Genomic DNA, 19,344 nt, shown 5'->3' on the forward strand with positions numbered 1-19,344 from the left:
TATGAATTTACAGTTTACCCCAAAATAAGGGCAATGGAAAAATAAATACACTCAGTTCATCAATAAAGAAATAAATACAAATTAAAACAATACTGTGATACTATCGACAATTTGTCAAAAATGTATGGGGATTATTAATATCTAATATTGATGGTTGTAAGGATGTGAACCAAGAACTCTTTGGACAAAACCATTGAATCTCTACGATTCTATCAAAAAATACTCAGATACACAGGAAGCATGTACAGGAAAAAAATCATTTGAATTATTTGTAATAGCAAAATATTGGAAATAACCTCAATATCCTTTAAAATGGAAATAGTTAAATTTGATAGAACATTCAGACATTGAAATACTTTCCAATTATTTAAAGAGATTGAGATAGTGTTACATATATAAGCATGAAAAGATCTGAAAGACATTTTGCTATGTATGACAAGCTGCAAATCAATCAGAGTACCAGTGTGTGTGCGTGTGTGTATTTGAATGCATACTTATATGTACAAAAAAGAAAACATACATATTTTATCTATATTTGTTCTATATAATCCCTGGTTTGAATTTTTACATTGGGAACATATTCATTTATGACATATGTACCTAAAAATATAGAGTGAAATAAATACACTTCCATATGATTTAGAGCAGCTCTATGTAAATATTGCCGTTCTGTCCAACTTTTAAGGTCAAACTTAAAAGGGGGGAAGATGGCTAAAAGTAGAATACACAACCAAAAATATGTATTCCTTAGATTAAACTAAGCAATAGGTTCTCTTGGCAAAGCTTGAAAATGTGAATGAGTTCCTCCTGAACATAGTTAATCGAGATGCACATCCACTGAGTTGCTGGAAGGAGTGTCTCCACAACTTACAGTATTTTGTAGGGCAGATCAGGAGGGAACTTAGCTCCCATCAGGAACATATCTCTTCAGTGGCCTGTTCTGAGGACTCAGTAGCCTGACTCCCAGAGTTCACCAAGTTAGAATTGTAACAGCAAAATGAATTTTTTCCATTTGAATTCATTTCATGCATAAAATGGAAATAAATGTTAGGTTAAATAAAGGAGGAAAACTCAAAGTTTCTAGAAAGCCAGATGTAAAGAATTAGAGAATAAGACTGTGAAACCAACATTTGTCAATCAGTGAGTGAACAATGAATCCATGGGTGATGCTGTTTTAAAACAAGCATTTGGATTTTGTAAGAAAACCGAAGGGGGAAGTTCAGAAACTTAAAATTTCCCAGTCATCTACTCACTGACCAACCCAGAATCCAGGGGTCACTTTTTATATTCCCCATTCCCTCTCCTTCACATCCAGTTCATCACTTTTTTTGAAAGAAAAAAAAAAAAAAAAGACTTCAATTTCAGCGGTTCAACCTCCAAATTACCTCTCCAGTCTTCCACTGCATTCAATCAACTGTCAATGTCCTGACTCTGGTTTTGCCACCAGCTTGTCTCTCCAGGTCGGCCACAGTGATCTCCTATCCCTCCTTCCAGCCTTCCTTCCTGCCTCCCCAACCCATCCCCACAGCACTGAGGATGACCTTTTACAAGTTGAAGTAGTTGGTCCCTTTCTCTTTAAGGAGGCTGCCTGCCACCACCTTCAAGACCACAGTTCTTCACCTCTCCATCTTCATCCTAAGTCTCTCTCCTGTTTGCTAATCCAGTCTCACTTCCTCTCTCTCTCTCTCTCTCTCTCTCTCCATCTCAATCTTCATGCCCAAATTTTTGCCATCAATTCCTTCTCCTCATTCAGTCCTCAATTTAAATGATATTTACCTATAGGTATTTCCCTGCCCACACAATCTAAGAGCCTCCAGCCCCAGCATGTGGATCTCTGATAGCAATTATAGAAATTCATAATTACCTAGTCACCTAAGTGTATGTCTGTTTAATGTAGACTCCCCCTTAGTGTATAGCTTCAAAGAAGGGGGAAACCACGTTTATCTTGCTCATTACTATAGTCCAAATTCCCAGTTTTGTGCCTAACGTACTAAGAGTGCTCCATAAATAAATTGGTAAGAATGCCAGAACAATTGGGTCAAGATAAATTTTTAAAGGATGGAAATGCCTAGTAAGATGAATAAATGTCATTTGTGTAATTTAAAGGTAAAAATGATGGTATAAGGATAGATACAGGGACCTTTAGAGAAACTGAAGGGCCACCCATTCAATGCATTAGAGTTGCAATGTATCTACCATGTCTGATCTTTGGGTCTAATAACAATTTGGAAATGCATCTATTAATATTAGTAGCTGATCCATACTGAATAAACTGTGACAGATTTATGTGTACATTACAATGCCATCTTAATTTAAAATAAAAATATAACTATCAAGTCAAACTGATCCTCAATTCCTTTTTTTTTTCTCAGTCTCTCACTGCAGTAGAGACAGATCACTAGATTATATCCAGATGATTAGATCTCAGAAAAGATCTCCAATCACAAATCAGTCATGCAGCAGAGGCACCATCACCTTAGAGTAAGCTACCATGTCCTGTTTCGGGATTCATATCATTCTCCTTCAACTTCTCCCTCTCAAATTCATAAAGTACAATAGTAAACATCTTCCTTTAAAACATACATACAGTCACATTGTTCCTCAACTCAAAATCCTTCAATGGTTCCCATTTTTCCAGAAGTAAATTCAGCCTCCTACTTGTGACTCTCACATTTCCACGTGATCCAGGCCCTGCCGTCTCTCCTACATTTTCGGGTGCCCTTCTCCCCAGTATTCCAGATTCCCAAACATACACCACGCTTTCAGATTGAGAGGCTGAACACCCAAGCAGACAATGGCCAGACCATATGTCAAATAGAACTATGACCCACAACCTGCAGCAGGAAGCCACCCCATATCTAGAGTTACCAAACCAGGAAACCACCCTGCTATCTGTACATCAGACAGATGACTGTCTCTAGCAACTGGTCTGGGAACCCAAATAATAACCCCTCAATAATAGAACCCAAACTGTCGAGGGCTTGATTAATAACAGACAGGTTCCCTAAGTTTTATTCCTACTTCTAACTGAGGACCAAGCAGAGAAACTGCATATGCACTTTAGCCAATCCCATAAATCCCTGATTTTAGTTGAGATTATCAAATAACATGGAGAAAACTAGGAGACAGCAGACTTTTTGGTGAAGAACAGGAGTTCATTTTTTAATATGTTGATTTTGATGCCCAGGTAATGAAATCAAGCAGACATTTGTGACAATCAATCTCTGGGAATACACATGTGGGGGCCATGAACCTTTAGAGTAAATCCACGAGACTGGATGAGATCCACAGGGGATTGAGTGTAGAGAGGTGCCAGAGCCAAGATCTGAACCCCGGCCACTCCACCAGGAAGAGGTCTGAAGAACAGGAGCCAACAAAGGAGAAGGGAATGGAGCCATTAGGCTGTGGAAGGAATAAACCAGAGTATGGAGTCCTGGGTAGCAATTGAGCAAAGTGATTTCCCTGGTTAACACCCCTCCTACACCTTTACCCCTCTAACCAGTAAGCAGGGTGGACATTCTATGTGTCAGGGCTCTGGCTTTTGTCATGGCAACACCACTCCTTGGAGCTTCCTTGATTCCTCGCTATTCACTGAAGGACTGGTCTGACCCCTTGCCCAAAACTACTCCCCACTTTCCTGACTCCGGAGTCAGGCTGATGTTTATTGAACTCTTAAGCCCCCTCTGGATCCAGCACAATGGGTTCCTGTTGGTCTGAGGGTGGGAGAGGAGATTGAGTCTGGTCAAGACTCACTTTCAAGGAAAGAAAATGTGCAGTATATATGCAGGGCCTGGAAGTCCTGCTTTGGATTTTGAGCGAATACTAAAACATTGATGTAGCAGCCAAAAACGATGATGTTAAATGTTCTAAATTTATTTTTTTCCTCTTTATCTTGAGTATCTGTAAAATGACAGAAATTCTTGGAATCCCGAATCTAGAAATAGATCCTAAGATATTTATAAAATCCTGAAACTACAGGATCTTTCTCAATCCCTTAGGCTATGCTGGAACTAGGCTAGTGAAGAAGAATTGAGCCTACAGATTCATCATTCAACATGGCGAACTGTGATAATGGCCCAGCAAGGTGCTTGCCACCTACAGATTCAGTGAGGAACCAAGAAGGAGCAGGCAGAGCTTGGGAAGGCCTATATGATTTCCAAATCACTTCCAGATCTAACACTCTATGTAGGCAAGAGAGGACACGGCTCAAGGAAGGTCAGACAGGAAGAACAAGAATGGGATTAGCATGATCAATTGAGAGCCAAGACTAAGAGCAACTGAGGTAGCTTATGGGTTCCAATAAGTGGATAGGGGAGCTGGGAAAATTGGGCATCATGGGACTGTTGAGGAAAACCACAGGAGATAACAGTGGACATCTTACATTTTTTGAGTACCTATGTCCTACCAAGTATTTTCATAGGGTCTTTAAGAAATTAGGCACTATCATCTCCACTTTACAAATGCAGAAATTAAGACCACTCAGAGTGGATGAAGTGTCTTATCTTTACATATGTTAGCAACATGAGAATCAGGATTAAAATTCAAGTGACTAAAATTCACATCATCTCTCATTTGTTCCTTATGAATCTTTTCTCTTTTCCTGCATTGAACAGAGGCACCAATGACTCTATTGAACTCCATCAAGTGAAAATGTCTTGAGCATCTACTGCATACCAGGCACATTCATAGTGCTAGAACTCTCTGCCCCTGTTTGCTATGTAATTAGTCTGTGGTCCAATGGGAGCACATTATAGGGAAAAAATAATGGTGAACCAGGTGTTTTGTAAGCTCTGCAAATATGGTACCAGCATCCAAAACATATCAAGCTTACTGAGTACCTCCGATGCTTCATGCCCTATTCTAAACATCAGAAATGTCTTAGGCATTGAAATAATTCTTTTATTTCCTGCCTGAGCTAATTTCCCAGCTCCTCTGGCTCTGGATGCAAGCCTATATGAACTTCAAGAGGGGTCTTATATGGTCTCATGATCTTTAAGTGAGGTATCCTAAGGACTTGTTCTCATTTGAAGGAAAAGTAGACCAGTTGGCATAAATGGAGTCAGCAGAAAGAAGCCAAAAGACTTCCAGTAAATACATGGCTGGAGAGATTGGACAAGATCCAAGTCCAAAAATCCTGTCTCAGAGTCATCTAAAAAGAGTAGAGAAAGAACATGATTGTAACTGAGAAAGTTGGAGCCTAATCAATATACTCCATCTGAGCAAATGTGTTAAAGGAAAAGATGATCTGAGTTGAGCTTAAATAAGAAATATTAAGGTGGAGATCAGGAATTTCTTAGTGGTAACTTGATCCTGCCACCTGAAGCCAGGTAATAAGTCCTCAGAGAGGTATTAGCTCCAGGAAGACAAGGATGGCTGCTTTCCTGGTTCATATGAGTCTCTCTTAAGATTATTCCACTCTTTGTATTTTCAATTCCATGTATATAAGCAGCCTTCCAACTAATATTTTGACTTTGGCATCAGAAATTGAAGTCTGGATTCCAGGCAAATTATTAAATTGGAAGTCTCATGTCTGCATTGGTCTTTTATAAATTTGATTAATATTTGTCTCAGAAAAGCTGAATGATCACTTAGGAAAAAATGGCAATATTGGACTTGGTCATTTCCCAGATTTAGTCCTTAGATTTAAAAGAACTAAAAAATAAAGAAACTGGACTTTGAAGCTGAGGACCAGGCCTGGGGAATAGGATCCAGGCCCAGGTATTACATCACAAGGGCAACTCTGGAGAGGGGTTCTGCCCTTTCTGTGATATCTCTGTGACTTTGCTAATCGCAAAAATCCATAAGAGAAAATTCCTTGAAATGGCCATGGCTGAAGTTTGCTTCCTTCTTAGCCACAGAAGAGTCCTGGAAAAAGCGAGACTTCTCATCCAGGAATCTATAGGTTCATGGGGCTTTAATGCCCAGAAATGTTTTTGTAATACTAAACTTTATTCTGGTTGATGGTGTATGACTTTTTCTTTAGGCAGTCTTGCTCAATGGAGCTAAAGGTTAACTCACCTGTGCTGATCCATAGCACCTCTGAAGGATGTTTTTCTTGTATTTTCCTGACTCTATGGGAAGCTTGCTGTTTTTTATATGAGACACATTTGCTTTGATTTCTGTGGCAGGAAATGAAGCTCTCTCACTGGTTAGAGTCTTTCCTTGGGTGCCCAAAATGAATAATTGTAAGTGGCATTTCAGAGACGTAGATTTCTCACATAGGGTAATGTGAAATGTCTTCCAGATTTCAATACAGAAGTAGATGGCTACAACCAGAGAGCAATGTTTACAGCAGGTTGTAGACTCTGGTTGATGAATATAATGTCTAAATAATGGCTAACGAAGCTTATTGATAATACGCCTTTTAAAATCTCTTATTTTTAATTGTGATCAATAGAACACATGAAACATAACATAAAATTTACCTTGTTGTTCTTTTGGTTTCTTTAACATGAAACTGGGGATTGAATCCAAGGCCTCCCACATACTAGACAAGTGCTGTGTCACTGAGCTATGTCCCCAACCCCTTATTCATTTTTAAATGTGCAGTCCAGAAGTGTTGAGTATATTGTACAACTGACCTTTAAATACTTTTCCACCTTGCAAAGCTGAAACTCGGTTCCCATTAAATAATAAACTCCTCATCCCTTTTTCTCTAATCCCCTAACAATCCCTATACTCTGTTTTTCTACATCTGACAACTCTGAAGGCCCCAGATGAGTGGAATCATTCAGTATTTATCTTTTGTGACTCTCTAACAATGTGCTTTTCATGACACAAGTTACACATCTGTGTATCCCTCTAGTTGAGAAGTAGCAGCAAACTTTATTGTGCCATCATGATAAGAGCTCACCTTTGCTTCAGCATGCCAGGCGGTGGGTGGATCTTCACCACAGCTCAGAGAGAGGGATGCTGTAATCCATGTTTGCGGATGAGGACTCAGGACTACAGAGGCCCAATGTCACATGGGCAGTAAATCATCAGTTCACACCCTGGCAATAAATCCTGAGCCTAAGCTCTCCACCACTGGACCACACTGCTCCTCACTGATATCCTAATGTGCCAGGAATGCAATCCTCTTCCAAGATGGATAGCCATTTCTTAGATGAGAACCCTGCTAAAGCTAATATATAATTCTGCGATAGCTTCAAAACAGCCATCCTATGAACACACTGTGGGCTTTTTCAGTTTTCTGCAAGGAAGCTTGATGCAGTTAGTGGAACAGATGCCCTGTATCCTCCCTGCATCTGGGTTCATCTGCATCTGCAGGAAACAATTTCTGGGCACCAATGGCTTCTCTCTCAGCTGCTCTGCTGAGACTCTGGGCATGCCATAACTCTCCAGGGATGGGAGTGGGGAATTGATGTCCTAGCTACCCTGAGCATTACTCCTCCCTTTGCATTTCTTCGTTGCCAGCACCTCTCTCTTTCCCGGTGTCCTCATTTGTATTGCCCAAGATGACTCAGTCAAGTACTTTCCCAAGTCTTTGTCTCAAGTTCACCACGGAACCCAACCTAAAACAGTCAACAAGTGCTAAAGTGGAATTGCAATGCCAGCCACCCGCTGGATTGCTGTTTTCAACAGAATTGCATCCTCAGACCAGATGTTTGTAGAGCACCAAAGGACATTCCCTCTTGACAGTGGAGCACTGGGCAAATATGACTGTGAGCTAAACAGTCCAATTATCATAGCATGGAAGTGCCGAGACTCAAAAGGAACCTACCAGCCTTGTTTAACACTCCTCTGGTAAATAGAACAGATACTGAGACATTTTGAACAACAAACAGCATAAATTAAATTTGAACTGAAGTGTACATGTCATTGTTGGTTCTTTACAGAATAAGTGAAACGCAAGCTGAACAAATCCAAAAGGCAAATCCTTTCCTCTGTTTCTGAGGAAGCCACCTGTGGGTCTCTGTTTATTGGTACCAAGCCTCACCCCCAGAGCACTGTAAACGGTTATACAATGGGTCTCCATGTATTTCCCATTTACACCACTATTGAGATAAATGAAGCATTCAAGAGAAAATAAAACAGTAAATGCATGTTACAAATCGATTTTATGAAAGAAACATTTTACTTCATCCAAAGGAGAAATAACCACATTGAACTCATTAGAAAATGATGAAAACACCATTTTTGTCACAGTCCTGAACAGCTGGTTCTAATCTAAGTGATTAAGTGGAAGTTAATCAATCATAAACAATCAAGTTAATGCCTTGCTGGTCATTTCTTCCTAATGAGCAGTAGCCTGCCTTGCATGCTACACAAACATGGTGGACAAACTTCACATAACCTGAGAGGGAAGGAATTTCACGTCTGGGGAATCCTGTGTCCTCATCGTACTCCACGTATGAAGTTTGGTTCGGGAAACTCAAAAGCAAAGAGCAAAGACTCACACCAAATACAGTACAATAAAGTGATTCCAAATGGAAATTAGTGCTTTCAGTTCCTCAAAGGAAATTTGTTTCAAGGGGGAAATGGAAACAATGGTTAGGATGACAAAATTAAAAGAGGATGGTTCTAAGCAATAAAGTTTTTTTTTTAAGTAAAAAATGGTTGGAAAATTTCCACACCATGATTTGCCCTGTGAAATTTCTCTTAATCTCATCTTGCTATGGCAACAATGGAAGAAAAAAGAGTGATGGGGAAGGATGGAGAAATCACAAGGTGAGATCAAAATAGCTCATCCGCTCCTCTTCCCTGGAAAAGAAAACAACAAAGTGGGATGCTTTGAGAAAGGAGAGAACTAGGAGTTTCTTAATTTAGTTTGGAATGTTTCCATTGGAAGGAAGTCAGAACCACTCATTCTGTTTGTCGATGTTCTTATCTATCTCTAGGTGTGTCAGTCTCATCTAATTTTAGAAGAAAAGATTCTCGAGGATAAGAACTCTGATTTGTTTATACATACTGTAATGAAATTTGTGGACAAGACTGAAAACAATTCTCTATGTATTGATCTGAGACATTATAAGCTGATTTTTGCCATCTTATATATAATATTGTGAAATTGTTGGATGAAGCCTGTCTGAGAAGATGGATTTCTGCAAACATCCCTGTTAGACAGGCACCCTCTGCAAGTCTGGGTGACATTTTTGAATGTTACCTGTCAGTAAATGAGGACATCTGTCTTGCCAGGGCAGCAGAACGGTCCCGTAGAATCTCACTCTTGCACAACCATTAGGGAATAAACCATCACACACATAGGTCAGAATTAGTCTTTTGGTACCAGCAATTTAAATAATTGACCTGTATTTTAAAAATAATGTGAAAATGTTTGACCATTTACATAGGTTATGTGGTGCATAATTTTTTAGGGTATAAGAGGATTATTTTAGCTTACTTCATATTTCAAAACACGATTTGTGTTCAAGGTAGTACAAGAGGCTTTGGGGATATAAAAATGGGAATAGGCTTTTTCTTGTGAACTTATACTCTGATGGGGTAGATGGATTGATTATTTTTTACATAAGGTAGTAAAGATATAAATATAACTAATAAATCCAGATATAAATACAATTAACTGTATTTGTATGTATCACAGAAAGTAGTGAATGAAATTATATATATGCATCTTTTTTTCAAACATATTCTCAAACGTGGCTACTAAGCCATGGAGCACTATGGATAAGAGGGTAAAAATTCATCAATGACTCTTCAGATAAATACAAAGAGAATGTGTGGGTATATGAGAAGAAGCCTTATTTCCACTTTAGGGAATTGACTACATATTAAATGTGTTAGCTTTCTGTTGCTATAACAAATACTCAAGACAAATCAACTTCAAAAAGAGGAAGAGTATATTTTGGCTCACAGTTTCAAAGGTTTCAGACCAGAGTTGGTTGGCTCCTTGCTTTGGGGCCTGTGATCAGGCAGAACACTACAATGTAACCGTGTAGAGGAGGAAACTGCTCACCCTGTGGCAGCCAGGAGGCAAAGAGAGAGTCGAGAAGGGGCTGGGTCCCAATGTCCCCTTCAAGGACACAACCTCACTTCCCCCACTGAACCCCACCTCTTTAGAGTTCTAATACTTCCCCATAGCACCAAGCTGAGGACCCAGCCTTTACCACACAGGCTTTTGGGGGACAGTCCGGACCTAAATGGTAGCATAAAATATGATTGAAAGAGAGAGAGAGAGAGAGAGAGAGAAATCTAGACTGACTTCCGAGTTTCTGGTCCAGGTTCCTGTGTAGATTGTGGAGGCTTTAGTGAAAGGGGGATGGGAGTGGCCTACAAGGAATGAGGATTTGGGGGTGATGAGGAGCTCATTTGTGAATTGCTATAGATGTTGATGAGTATGATGTTGGACACGTGACCTCAAGAGAACTCTTAGAATTGACTTATTAAAAACGTCATTGATGCTAGCATGCTTTATGGCTCCTGGATCATGCGTGTAAGAGTAGAATGAAATCCTTCATATGCCCCCCTTCACAGACACACACATTCATAAATCACTCCTGTCTCGAAGGATGTTGTATCTGTAGCTTAGCGCAGGTGGCTCTCTGCGCCTTCAGAGTATGGAGTACCTCTTCTAACTTCTGCACCTTTGTCCAAGGTCATCATCCTTCTGTGGCCAGAGCGTCACCTATTTCTGATCACCTGGACACAGTCAACTTGCTGTCTGAGCTGAAGTAAACACTCACCACTTCAGCTCTCAGCTGAGTTATTTTTTTCCTTGATCTTTTTTTTTTTTTCCAAATCTTTAATGCTTCTTGGCCTCCAAGCCAACAATCCAGTGCAAGTGGGTCTTTTCTTGACATCAACATCTACCACAGTCCTCCTCTTCCCAGGGGCCACGGCACCTATCAGAGTCATCGAGCTCTCGTCTCTGTCTCTTGCCTCCAGAAAGGTTGGGCTGGGTGACTTTATCTTGGTCTCTCCTCATTTCAGTCATTACACAAGATTGAAACATTAAAGTGCCTCAGTTTCCCCAAATCATACTTTTATCATATGTGAATTCTGAGTTTGGTGCTTTAACTGAAGACAAGCATATTCAAATATAAAAGTTATTTTTTTAATCTTTGTTTCTGCCAAGAAGTTCTTGAAATGATGATTCTCGTGCCAAAATGAATCTGGAAAAATGGCAACTAGAGACTACCCTAGTTTCACATCATGAAGGGACTTGTATGCAGTGTTCAGGGGGCTGGACGGTATTTAAAAGCAACGACAAGCCCTGGAAGCTTTTGATTAAGAAATGACAAGAGACCTTCCTCTTTTCATTTCTCCCTTCCTCCTTCATGATAAAAGAAGTCAGTTTGCGGTGTTCCACCTGAGGATGAAGCAGGACACTCCAGCTTCTACCACCACTCTCAAAGTGGCTTTAGTGTGTCTCTAGTTTCTGAAGTCAAGAGGACGGCCATCCAGATGACTGAGATTAGCTCCCGCTTGGTCCCTTCATGCCTGGTCTGCACCAGATCCTTCTGAGTGAGCTGTGATCATCCACTCCTCTAAGTTTCCTGCCATGTACATTTCCTAAATGGTCTTCTCCCTCTTAGGGGACATTTGACATCTTTTTTTTTTTTTTAGTTTTATTGATTTTATTTTTAAAAAATACACAACAGCGGAATGCATTACAATTCTTATTATACATATATACCACAATTCTTCATATCTCTGTTTATATATAAAATATGTTGACACCCAATTCAATTCTTCATACATGTACTTTGGATAATGATGTCCATCACATTCCACTGCCTTTGCTAATCCTCTGCCCCCTCCCTTCCCCTCCCATCCCTCTGCCCTATCTATAATTCATCTAATCCTCCCATGCTCCCCTCCCTACCCCACTATAAGTCAGCCTCCTTATATCAGAGAAAACATTCGGCATTTGTTTTTTTTTGGGGGGGGGATTGGCTGACTTCACTTAGCATTATCTTCTCCAAGGCCATCCATTTACCTGCAAATGCCATGATTTTATTCTCTTTAATTGCTGAGTAAAATTCCATTGTGTATATCTGCCACATTTTTTAATCCATTCATCCATAGGCCCTAATGTCTATCATGTGGGATTAGGCCCCAACTTCCTTAATAAGACTCCTATAGCACAAGAATTAAAACCAAGAATCAATAAATAGGATGGAATCAAACTAAAAAGTTTCTTCTCAGCAAAAGAAACAATCTGTGAGGTGAACAGAGAGCCTACATCCTGGGAGCAAATCATTACCCCTCACACATCAGATAGAGCACTAATCTCTAGGGTATAAAAAAGAACTCAACAAGCTAAGCATCAAAAAATCAAATAACCCAATCAACAAAAGGGCCAAGGACCTGAACAGACACTTCTCAGAAGAGGATATACAATCAATCAACAAATATATGAAAAAATGCTCTTCATCTCTAGCAATCAGAGAAATGCAAATCAAAAGTACTCTAAGATATCATCTCACTCTAGTCAGAATGGTGCTATTATGAAGACAAACAACTACAAGTGTTGGCGAGGATGTGGGGAAAAAGGTACACTCGTACACTGCTGGTGAGACTGCAAATTGGTGCAGCCAATTTGGAAAGCAGTATGGAGATTCCTTGGAAATCTGGGAATGGAACCACCATTTGACCAATTAGACCCTCGGTCTTTAGCTAAAGGACTTAAAAACAGTATACTACAGGGACACAGCCACATCAGTGTTTATAGCAGCACAATTCACTATAGCTAAACTGTGGAGCCAACCTAGACATTTGATATCTTATTGTTTTCACTCAGCTCAACCATGGCTCTTTGGGAGGAACCATCACTTCCCCCATCTGAGTTGCCACATCATTGACTATTTTTATCTCCATGGAGTTTTGATCACACAGTAGCATGGTTATTGTACATGACTATCACCTGGCTAAGGGGACCTGTTCCGTGGATCCCCAGAAATCAGGAAAACACCCAGCCTTTCTCAGAGTCAATATGCATTTGTGAATGGAATGGAACTCATGGAATTAAAGAAGAATAGTTTGGCTGGAACTGTTACTTCTTTGAGCCTTTCAGCCACTCATTGGAGAAGGTCACATTTTCAGCATCATTTTAGCAAGAGATGATAGATGATGTAATATCACAGAAACATACTCCAACTTCCGAAATTTTCGCGTTCCTGCTCCCTACAATACCAAAGAGTGTTCAGTAAAAAGAGAAAACCAAGAGAGGAGTCAGAATTTACACAAAGTAAGTATCGGGAAAAGAAATAACTTAAACATCAAAAAAGGCAAAGCAATTATGTGCACTTTGACCCAAGGCAGGTCTAATCTTTCCCCCCAAATTGGCCTTTTGGTTTTTGTATGAGTTTTTTGGTTTTCAGTTTTTGTGTGAGTTTCTTCTCACACAGGTCACAAGACCAATCCTAGTGAGGCTGTCCCTCCCTCTGCCTTCAGAAACAACAGCTCTGCGGGCCAAGCCTGGAGCAGCAGAGGGATGAGGTTGGTACCCCTAGGCCTCTCCCTTCAGCACCACCTCTGTGACGGCCTCTCCTGCATGTCCCTGAAATGCATTTTCTATCACTCATTCTCTGCAACTTTGTTGACTCCCTGTTCCCTTCAGGTATGTCATAGTCTATGTCATTGGCTCTAATTCAACTTGACTCATTGGAAAACTCACCATTTTCTATACATCAATTTTGAACAATGGGCTCAAACACAATTATAGCAGAATTTATCAATTTCTTTATACATGTGGCTCAAAAACTGAAAATTTAGTAGTTTCTCAAGTAATTTTAAATTTTAAAGGTAACTGTTTCTTAGCACTTTAAAAAAAATTAATTTGAATTCTTTGTGGTATCAGAATATTTTTTAAAATCTATAAATGTTTTTCATTCACGGAGATGTGTGTACATACATATGTGCATGTGTGTGCATACAGTTGGCCCTCTGAATCCGTGGATTCCATCCATAGATTGAAAATAATGTTTAAATTCATTTTTTAATAATTTTAAAATAAGTTTTAAAATTGCATTTGTACTGAGCATGTTCAGGCTCTTTTTTCTTGACATTCATTTCTAAACAATAACAGTAGAATAACTATTTACATAGATTTACCCTGTATTAGGTATTGTAAGTAATCTGGAAATGATTTAGAGTCTATGGGAGGGTGGGCATAGGTTATATGCAAACACTAACCCATTTAATATAAGATTTGAGTATCCAAGGATTTTGGTGTCCACAGTGTGGGTAGGGGAAAGAACCAATCCCCATGGATTCCAAGGAGTGGCTATAATCACACTGGAGAATAAAAATAATATTTCTAACAATCTATATGAAACAATTGTCTATTTTTAATTGATGTGTTTTCTTCTGATCATCTGATATATATTTAATATTATATAATTGATACAAATTGTTATTTTTTATCGATGTGTGGCAAAATTTTTCCCCACAGGTTATTTGCCTTCTAACTTTGAATGACATCCTTGAGTTACAGTGCTCATGCTATTTAGCTGATCAATATTGTTCTTTATTGACTTGCCTTTACGTATAGGAAAGGATTGACCATGAAGCTTTAAGCCCAGAGTTCCTCACTTACATGGGCCTTTCCAGGGTTTTGAAAGGAATGCTGGTAATATGTTACCCCAGGCGTAACACTTTTAAAAGTCAAATGCTAATCACATTCCGTCTCTTTCATTCCCACTTCCTCTGTTACACTAAACTTTATGTCAGTTAGTGTCAAAAGATCATGAGCAATTGAGGCATCTAACGAAAAACAGTTGAGTTCAAGATTTTGAGATTAGTCAGATCTATTTATGTGGTTTGCTCTCATTTCTGAGTAAAGTTTAGCTCTTGCTAACTGTGTCTCTGTAGGAATGGCTCCCAGGGACAGGTACAGCACTCTTGAAATGTACAAAGTGAGGAGCTTGGCTGCAAAATTATAAGCACTAGATTTGGTTGTTTAGTTCTTGCCAATGCCTGGTCATAATAGAAATGTTCTCCTTATAATGCATATATGTCAGCCAGTGTTCTAGTACTATAAAAAATAACTGAGAAAAAATAATTTAAAAAGATAAAAGGTTGCTGGAAGTGTAGCTCAATGATAGAGTGATTGCTCAGCATGTGAAAAACCCTCAGATCCTTCCCCAGTACTACAAAAGTCAAAAGAGAGAGAGAAAGAGAGAGAGAGAGAGAGAGAAAGAGAGAGAGAAGATTTATTTATTTTTTATTTTTTTATTTGTTCTTTTTAGATATATACAATGATAAGAAGTTTTTGTTTGTTTTTGTTTTTGTTTGTTGTTGTTATTTTGTTTTGTTTGCCAATGGTTTTGAAGGTTTAAGCCCACGATCTCTGGAGTCATTGTTTTGGGCTTGTTGGGGCATAGTACATGAATGGCAGCAGCACATGGCAGAAGAAGCCCATTCAACTCACAGACAGGAATGAAAGAGGTAGGGGCTTTTGCTCATTGAGGGCACAGTCCCCAATGACCTAAAACTGCCCACTAGACTCCACTTTTTAAAAGTTCCATCACCTCTCAAGAGCACCAAGTTGAGGGCCACACCTTCAATGCTGGGCCTTTGGGAGACAGTCCAGATCCAAATTATGTCAGCAGAAAAATAATGAAAACTCGATAATCCATTACACATGGCTTGTCAATGTTCACCCAGTAAAATTACTTGTCTTGCATTCTATCTGATGTCAATAGAATGTATTTTGACATCAAGAAGCAAATTCTAACCAAAAAAAAAAAAAACCCTCATCTAATACTAAACACATAATTCATTAAAAGAATGAGATCAAATTAACATAGACATAGTGATGAAGCCATCAGACTATTAGATTTTACAGTTAATGAAGACAGTGAATCCTATTGTCAAATTGGAAATGGTTTACTTTCTCTCCCTGCCACCACCCCAATTTGTCAGGAAATAGAAACACTAAGGAAGATAAAATAATAAAACATTTCAGTTTCATCAAGTACAGATTGTTAAATGAGTACAGCCAATTCAGAGAGTTTTTTAAGGTTAAATTCCATAGAAGAGAACTTGAAATGCCCCCAAGGTCTTCCAATGCATACATGAAAGAAACTTAGAGGTTTTCCCAATTGTGCAACAATACTGAAAAAATGTGTGATGTTATCTTAGTTGTGCAGCAGTACGAAACTTTTCTTAATCAAATTAAAGAAAGTGCTTTGATCAACCACGACAGTAAAGATTGGTTTCTCTCTCTCTCTCTCTCTCTCTCTCTCTCTCTCTGTAGAAAATGCTACTAAAAAGTCATTGTCATTTTGGAGGAAATCTTGTGACAATCTGAGAAAAAAAGTCGTTGAGTGTGTTAGTAAAATCTTAATTTCTCTGGAAGTTAGTGATGTCTATGGTATTTCTCAGTTTCCCGTTTTCAGGCTAAGCAGATATTCACTTTGTTTCCAATTCTTCACCCCCATTTTGACATTATGTTGTTTAATGAAAATTCTAAAATTGATTAAGCTTGGTTCCCATAGAATCTGCACCCAAGCCTTGTGTCTGGCCTAGAGAATTCTTCTTGACTATGAAGATATTTATTTTTCATATTTGAAATATTTAATCTATCTGGGATTTATTCTATTGTGGTATGAAATAGGGACATTTTCCTTCTTTTTCAAAGTGGGGTTGTGGTGCCAGCAATATTACTAAATAAGATATTTTCCCCACTGCTAATAAAGTTTACATTAGCATACATTCAACTTTGAAACATACATGAAAAACCCTCCTAGAATTTTTATTCTCTTTCATTGTTCTGTTACCGTACCACTATTGCATTCCATTTTTGAAACAATTGAGCAAATCTCATTCTTGGTTTTCAAAAATTTCTGGATTATCAAAGTCTGGTTTTTTTTTTTTTTTTTCTGGTTGAGCTTTGAAATCACTGTTAGATTTTACTTAAAAATCCTATTAGAATTCTGTCATTTTAACTAATTTCGCAGAACTGATATTTTAATAACATTGAGTAAGGCTTCTTATCCAGTAGCATCATTTTGGGGGAGTTATTGGGAAATGTTATAAATATTTTCATTGGATTCTGTGCATTTCTAATTAGGTATATATCTAGGTAGTTTGTATGTTGTTGGAAAACTGTTTTACAATCAATACATCTCTGTGTGTGTTGTAGATGCCCATTTTATTCAACTTTCTTATTTAAAGAATTTTTCAACTGCAAACATTGATATTCTGTTTCTGTTTGGATACTTTGAAACCTATTTAGCTTTTTTTTCATTATATTGGCTAAGATTCACAGAATAATAGTAACTGTGTACACCAAGCAGCTGTGACTTTGATAGGAATGTCTCTGGGGTCGGGGGAGAGAAAGAAAAAGAGTCTTCTTGCTACCTCTGTATGCATCCCTATGTATGTGAAAGGCTGAGAGAAACAGTCTGTCTAGTTTCCTTAAATACTTTGTCAACCATAGTTGTCGAACTAAATTCTAGACTTTTGGAGAACCCCTTTTGATATGAAAATATACTTTAAATAATTTGAATCTTTTACTTTAATAGATTTTTTAATGTTAAAACATTCTTGAGCCCAAGAATAAACCCTACTACAGTAGTAATTTGTTGCACTGTGAATACATCTGGGTTGATGATTTTATTTAGGGTTTTTTTTTTCCCTCCTCTATAATCATAAGTGAAATTTAGCTGTAGTTTTCTTTCATTGTGATAATTTTATCAGGTTTTGGTATGAGGTTAAAATAAACTGGGAAGATTTCCATCTTTCTTTATATGCTGGGATATTTTAAATTGCAAAAGAAATCTATAATTTCAGAGTCTAAAATAACATCCATAAAATCATCTGGTTTTGGCAAATTTGGGGGGATAATTATCATCTTTTTCAATTTTATTCAGGGTGGATCTTCTACATATTGAGCCAATTTTGGTTATTTATATATTCTATGCAGACCGTCCAGTTCATCAAGATATTTTAACCCAGTTGTCTGAAGTTTTAGAGAGAAATGGCTCCTAATGTTTTGTCCTTGAATTCCACCAGTTAAAAAAAAATGTTTGAGTAAGCACCTCAGTTGGCTTACTTAATAATCATATTTACTACTATACTCATGAGTTACATGAATTATAAAATAAACGTAGTAATAAAAATTTTAAAGGATGAAATAAAATATTTAAATATAATTTTTCATGTTAGCTCATAATAGAATAAAATACATTTTGCTCTTCTAAAATAGTCTATTAATATTTTCAAAATGAATATGCCATTAAATAGGCTTTATAGTTGTTTAAAAATCTTGGTTTGATACTTGGTGATACCAAATGATCAAAGACTTCTCTTCTAAATTAAATATATTTTTATATTTGCTATAAAAAAGCTGCCTTTGCTATAAAAAGACCTCACAAATACACATTGGTCCAAGTTGGAAAAAATAAATGCATCATTGATAGCCTGGCTATATCATTATACTTCTTTTTTCAGTACCATTTACCAATTATGTAGAAATTGGTAGAAATATTGGGAAATGTTCACCTTTCCTAATGACAATCAGTGGTCTTTTCAAATAATCAGAAGTTAACAAATTTTAAGCTTTTTTAAAGAAATTACTTCAAAAACCACTGGGACTATAGATTACAAGTCCCAAAGCAGGTCAGCTCCTGGTGAGTCCACGTCAGAGTAGGCGGATAAAAGAAATCTGTTAAGTGACAAATATTGTTTTCAACAACAAAATCACATAATAATGGAAACATTTCCAAACTCTGATTCTCAAAATGCTTTCCCAGAGCAGAGGTTTCTTTCTAAAGCAGTCATTTTTCTGTTTCCTAGAGCACCGATGGTCATTTACCTTCACAGAAATGGTCAGCAAAATTTGAATTATTGTCTCTCTAAAGGAAACATAACTCACTATTATCTCATATCACTCAGCTTAAATTTAAATAGCTGAAATAATACCTCAAGTTTAAAATGCAGATATCCTGTAAGAGAAAATGAAATGCCATGAATTTCTTCATTGATTTTTTTTTGAGTTTGTTTTTTTTTTTTTTCTTTTAAATTGACACATAGTAACCACATATTTCTGGGATACAGTGTGATGTTCCAGTATATGTAGGCACCATGTAATAATCAAATCAGGGTCATAGCATACATGTCACCTCAAACCTATGTTATTTCTTTGTAATAAGGACATGTAAAATCTTCTCTTCTAGGAGCTGGACATGTAGGTCAATTGAAGAGCACCTGCCTTCCTCGCATGCTTGAGGCCCTGGGCTCAATCTCCAGCACTGAGAAGGAAAAAACCTCTTTCAGATATTTAAAAATGTACAACGTATTGTTGACTATGGGCACCCTACTGCATAAGAGAACATCCTTCCCTACTATAATTTTGTCTAACTGTGACTTTGTACCCATTAACCAGCATCTTCCCATCCTCACATCCTCCACTCCTTCTCTCCTTTCATAAACCCT

This window comes from Marmota marmota, unplaced genomic scaffold, assembly GCF_001458135.2.
Source record: "Marmota marmota marmota unplaced genomic scaffold, marMar, whole genome shotgun sequence".
Taxonomy (NCBI): Eukaryota; Metazoa; Chordata; class Mammalia; order Rodentia; family Sciuridae; genus Marmota; species Marmota marmota.